We start from the raw sequence: 6,000 nt of genomic DNA, 5'->3' as shown, positions 1-6,000 counted from the left end.
CTTTACTTAAAGTTTCATTGTATCAAGTTATTTTCCTTGCTGACAAGTTTGCAACAGATACAGTAAGGTCTTATTTGATCTCTAGTAGATGCAGGTACAACAGCAGTATTCTATGTAACACTGATGACTCTAAATAAAGACATGTCTATATTAATCAAACCAGCAAGCTTGAGCTAGCTTCAATACCAGACATCGATTCAGTACTGAATGTTTCCCAGATCATGTGAAGCTGAAATTCATTCGGGTCAGACATACATATATCTATATGGACGCAGAGACCTCACAGTTTTCCTGCTAGAGTTAAAAAAGGCTTCTTTTTTTTCCCTTTACCCTTAGAGATCACAGAAGATTAAAGTTCCAGAGAGCCCAGGTGGATCATTTATATCTAAATGGCACAAGAGAAATACCAATTCTTTCTAGAAAGCTAGCTTAACCGATCACAAAAGGCTCACTCTGGTACCATAGCAGAGCCACTGGGGCCGTTGTTCTCCAGATCTCTTGGATGGACCTGTCATCAAGAACAGCCACCATAGGGGTCCCACATACCAGTGGCCAGCCACCCCGCAATTTCCCCCACAACTTTCGGGTTCACCCCTGGAACTTTGGGGCCTCACCTTAGTGCGTGGCCACCCCGGGGAAAGGTTGGGGAGCGCTGCATTCAACCCCTGCAGTTTGGGGGATCACACACAGAACTGGGGGGCCCACATGTTAGCGGGTGGCCCCCGCAACTTTCCATTCCCCATCTTGTGCTTCCCAACGTTTCAGCACTCACGGAAGCTTCCTGGGTCTCCTGGCTGGCTCTGCCAGTTGCTGGGCTGCACCCCACAGGCCTACAAGGCCTGCACTTGCCCAGCTTTAAGATCCAAGAAAGATGCAGGAGTCAGCAACAGAGACAGCAAGGGTCGAATGCAGTGGTCCCCAAGCTTTCTGGCACCAGGGACCGGTTTCGTGGAAGACAGTTTTTCCACAGACCGGGGTGAGGGTGGTATATGACGGGGTTCAGGCGGTGATGCGAGCTATGGGGAGCGGCAGATGAAGCTTCGCTCGCTCACCTCCGGCTGTGCGGCCGGGTTCCTAGCAGGTTGGGGACCCCTGGTTTAATGGATGGGGGAGCTTACACGTCTGAAGCAAGGTCCTGGAGCAACACCCCACCGTGCGCAGCGGACAGGGTGAGGGGACGGTGAGCAGGACATGACGGCCATCCTCACTCCCACTCAGGGAGGGGGAGGCTGCCAGTTATAGGACCCATTGATGTCAGATTGGCTCATTAGTTACCAGGGAAACCAGCCGAGGGGCCCACCCCTCACCCGTCCCTTTGATATTAACAATCACCAGCTGGGGCCTGGGGCAGGCATGTAGGAAGGTCAGCAAGTGAGTAGGGCGTAGGTGAAGCAGGCACTGGTTGAGCAGTGGATTTACAGAGAGCAAGAGAGCAGTCATCTTGAGTGGCCTGACCATACGAGGAGTTTTAAACAATCTCGTGAATTAATGGGATATGAAAAGGGAAAATTTTGCTAAGACGGTTGATGTCCACGGTGCTGGCACAATGAATAGACTTCTTTGCTAAGCCTGATGAGGTTCAGGCAGCTGCTGTCTTTACCAGGTGTAACATAGGTAGATATGTTTATTTTCGCACGTTCTGCAAACATGAATTAAGTATCCCCTAGCTGCTTAGACTACAGTTAAGCTGCAGGATCCAAAGGGAAATATAACATAGTCCCCATAAGGCAGTTACCCCAGGAAGGGACAAAGTATTGAAAAAGAAATGGGATGTATTCAGCAGTCTGGCAGTTAGCATAGCTCATAAAAAATGACTTTCCCTTAAAAACCATTTTACGGTGTTGCGCTTTTATTAAAAAATCTTAGTTTTTCTCCTGAGAGAATCATTCTGCTGGAGTAACAAACAGAAACAAAGCAGGGTGGGTGACATCCAAGAAAATGACGTTGGAGCCATAATGTACGTATCCTACACAATAAACACTTGTCACTTCATGTAAACTGGAGAGAGTTGGGTAAGAAACTTGCTATTATGGAAATTGCTCTAACACTTCTCAGTGCTACAGATGTAGCCTCAAAAAAAAAAAAAAATCACAACCGTAATGAGATGGAAACAGATTGCTGGATTCAGCAGGAAGGTTGACAGGCAGTGAACATTTCTGTTAAGAAAACATTCCCCCCCCCCCCAAAAAAAAGGAAAACATTCCCACCAAACTCTTTTCACCTCTGGGTTTGATACTGTTTCCCCACTGGGGGATACTGCTAAGGGATACAGTGCCTGAGCGACAGGGGGGCTCTGTCATAGTAGCTGGTAGTTATAAATCCAACGTCTGAAGTCAAGAACCATCATTCACTCATCCACCCCACAAATATTCACTCAACACCTACTATGATCTGCTAAGTTAGAACAGTAAAAATGGTAAGGAGAGTTCTGCTCATGGGCATTTATTTCCATGACACAAAATAAATACATAAATAGGTCAATATCTATGTCAATATCTATAGTGATAGGTACTAAGAAAAGAATAAAGCAGAGTGAGGTGATTGAAAGTAGGAACCGGGAGCTATTTGTCCAGGATGGTCAGAGAAGTTTCCCACTGAATTGTCAGGGGCCATTGCTGTCTGAGGTGGTGACCTCGGAACAACAGTATTTACTTAACCAGTGCCCTCACCTCAGTGTTTGGACCCAGTGAGGTGGACCTTTTAATGCTGGATCTTTGATTCCTAATAGAATTGGAGAGGATGCAGGAGATCCCTCTGTTTCTTCCTTAACTAAATAGGAGCATCCTAGACTCACAGGAGACAACATAATGTAGTGCAAAAAACTGGGGATTGCAAAATCAAAGACCTGGGTACTCGTTCTGATGTCCCCTGATAATGGGCTGAGCGACCCTAAGCAAGTCCTCCATCCTGCTGGGTTTGCTTGTCTGTGAAATGAAGTCAGACTGTAAATTCCATGAGGGAGGGCCCAATGGCTGAGCTGTTCGTGGCTGTCTCTCCAGCTCCCTGAACACAGTGCCTAGGACTGGTGAGGGCTCATGAATAGCTAATACTGTGCATTTATTATTAGCTGATAGGCAAGATTCCTTCCCATCCCAGCAATATAGCACCTTAGCTCAATCTCTTTAGAACAACAGCAACAACAACAGCGACAACGACGAATCAGTTTTTGACTTTGTTACAACTGGAGCTACTCCACGGCGTCTAGTCACTTCTTTCTGGGTCTCATATCTCCCTGTCCATAATGAAGAACTTTATCTCAGCAATTTATCCTGGCTCTAGAATTGTGGATTTTTAATTAAATTTTACAAATAAAATTGTATTTCAAATACAGTAGGGGGACCCCGTGGTGAATTTTAAAATAATCATGTAGTGGAATTCTTTCCCAAAGCAAAATTTATCATTGTTTGATACTATTCCTCTAGGTTGGGTCTTATTGCATGAAAATGGGCTTTTTTAGAGGGATGTATACCAAAGTTTTAAGACCGTGCTATCCCTAGCTTCCATTGAGTTGTCAGGGTCATTTCTGGGCTGGAGCATAAAATCCCAGGCTCTTAGGGAGAGGTGTGAGCACGGGAACTCGACACTCTACTGGAAGTTGTATTCTGTCCTAGGAATGGACATTTTCTTTCTCTCTGTACTATTGCTTGCTTGCTTGCTTCCTCCCTCTCTCCCTCCCTCCCTCCCTCCCTTCCTCCCTCACCCCCTCCATTCCTCCTTCTTTTCCTCTCTCTCCTTCCTCGCTTACCTCCCTTCTTTCCTTTCGGAAATCTCGGCAACATTACCAGTAAATAGTTTCTGTGTAGATAAGACTCAGGAAGTACACCTTTTTCCAGGTATGGAATCAGGAGCAGAGAGCAGTAATTTTGAAAGATCTCTTCCTTAAAAAAAAAAAAAGAGAGAGAGAGAGTGTGAGAGAGAATAGTAAAGGAAATGAAATAATAGGAATAAAGGAGGAGAAGCTAATGTTTATTGAGCACATACTATGTGCCAGGCACAACTCTATGAGGCAGGTGCTACTATTACACCCACATCATGGATAAGGAAACTGTGGCAGCTCAAATTAAAATCTACTGAGGGAATTCCCTGGCGGCCCAGTTGTTAGGACTTTGTGCTTCCACTGCAGGGGGCAGGGGTTCTATCCCTGGTCGGGGAACTAAGATCCCATAAGCTGCACAGTGTGGTCAGCAAACATTAAAAATAAAAATAAAACCCATGGAAATGGACCACTTTACACAGGTTTAAAGAAGAGCAAATGAGAAAAAGAAGGAGGAATGGAAGCGAGGATGGGAAGGTTTAACCTGGAGATTAGTTGTTGGGTCCGTGGTATGAATTGGAAAGAGCCCAAACCCGAAGTCAGGAGACCTGAGTTCTAGTCCTACTTCTCTACTGACACATCTGTCACATGGAGAGATTAGACTCACCTGGAGGGAGAAGTGAAGATTAAAGCAAGATTTTGTATATCAGGGACCAGCACAGCCACTCCAGAGCTCAGCAAGAACTAGTTGCCTTCCATTCCCCGAAACAAACCTGTGCCTGTGTTTTTTTGTCCTTTTCTGCCTTACCGCTGTTTCTCCCCATGCTCTACCCCAAACCTTCTCCAACTGGGAACCACAGAATCACAAGGAAGGCCGCCATTCATTCCTTTAAGTCAGAGATCTCAAAATGGTGTCCCACAGATTGGATCTGGTCTACAGACGCCTTTTGTCTGGCCAACACGTTTTTTTTTTAAGTTTGAGTTAGTTGCCAGCACCTAACATTGGCAAGGGAGGGGGCTTCATAAAAAATTTTAGAGTTTTGACTTCTCTTCAAAGATCAGAATATTGGGCCACACTGGGCTTCCTCTTTCTCATCAGTCCTTGGCTGGTCTTGGGCAGGAGGGATCTCCAATCAACCAGTCTCCATCACTCTCCATTGCCTTATACTTGTTGGCATTTCAGGTCTGGCCTCTGTAGACATTTAAACTTGTGACCCTCTGCTTTAGGCTACAACTGTCCTTTTTCTTGGGCTTCTTTGAAAATGAAAATGCATTTGGGAGGGGAATCACATAAGTAAAAATTTGACAGGATGGATTCAACATTGAAGTCAAAGACAGCATTCTTTCTCCAGGGATAGGGTGGGAGGTCTAAAATTGGATGGATTGGGGCAGGAAGGCATGGACCTGACATATAGTAGGTACTCAGAAAATTTTTGTTGAATAGATGAAAGCAGAGTGGTACGTTATGAGAGGGGCCTAAAGTCAAGCTTTTTCTTGAAGCACAGGCTCCAGCCATCACCAAGATGCACTCTTTGGGCATCAGGACAGACTTAGCTGATGAAGTCCAGCACGGTCCATCCCTGGGCCCCTTTACTTTTGGGGGACAATGTTTCCTAAATTAAAAATAAGGACAGAATTCAACCAAAGATTAATTTGTCACTTTGATTCAAACTAGCTTTAAAATATTTATTACATACCAGGGACTTTGCTAGGCTTTGAGGGTATAGGATAAAATCAGAAACGTTTCTTATCCTCAAGAAACTCAGTCTTACAGGGAATTCAAACAAGAAATTAGCAATTAGTGTGCAAGAGGTGCTATGATAAGAAATACAGGGTCGGGGCTTCCCTGGTGGCACAGTGGTTAAGAATCCGACTGCCAGTGCAGGGGTCATGGGTTCGAGCCCTGGTCCAGGAAGATCCCACATGCCGCAGAGCAACAAAGCCCGTGTGCCACAACTACTGAGCCTGCGCTCTAGAGCCCGCAAGCCACAACTACTGAAGCACACGTGTCACAACTACTGAAGCTCCCACGCCTAGAGCCTGTGCTCCGCAACAAGAGAAGCCACTGCAATGAGAAGCCCGCGCACAGCAACACAGAGTAGCCCCCGCTCGCCACAACTAGAGAAAGCCCGTATGCAGCAATGAAGACCCAATGCAGCCAAAAATAAAAATAAATAAATAAATAAATTTATTTTTTTAAAAAAAGAAATACAGGGTGGTATTACAGGAGCACCAGGGAAGATAGC

At 45.5% G+C, this 6,000-nt stretch overlaps 1 long non-coding RNA gene across 5 annotated transcripts in view; it reads right to left on the bottom strand.

Moving 5' to 3' along the window:
• Nucleotides 1-3,717: 3,717 nt before the first annotated feature.
• LOC137230336 (uncharacterized) overlaps nucleotides 3,718-6,000 on the bottom strand; it is a 39,157-nt gene continuing 36,874 nt past the window's right edge. For 4 of the 5 annotated variants that reach the window (XR_010946105.1, XR_010946108.1, XR_010946106.1 and 1 more), the window contains one exon: nucleotides 3,718-4,421. This is a non-coding gene — a long non-coding RNA (uncharacterized lncRNA). The remainder of the gene's footprint in view (nucleotides 4,422-6,000) is intronic. The other variant, XR_010946107.1, reaches the window with a different exon arrangement.

Source organism: Pseudorca crassidens, chromosome 9, assembly GCF_039906515.1.
Source record: "Pseudorca crassidens isolate mPseCra1 chromosome 9, mPseCra1.hap1, whole genome shotgun sequence".
NCBI classification, from domain to species: domain Eukaryota; kingdom Metazoa; phylum Chordata; class Mammalia; order Artiodactyla; family Delphinidae; genus Pseudorca; species Pseudorca crassidens.
Note: the sequence above shows the minus strand (reverse complement) of the source record. Positions and strands in the feature narration are given on the sequence as shown.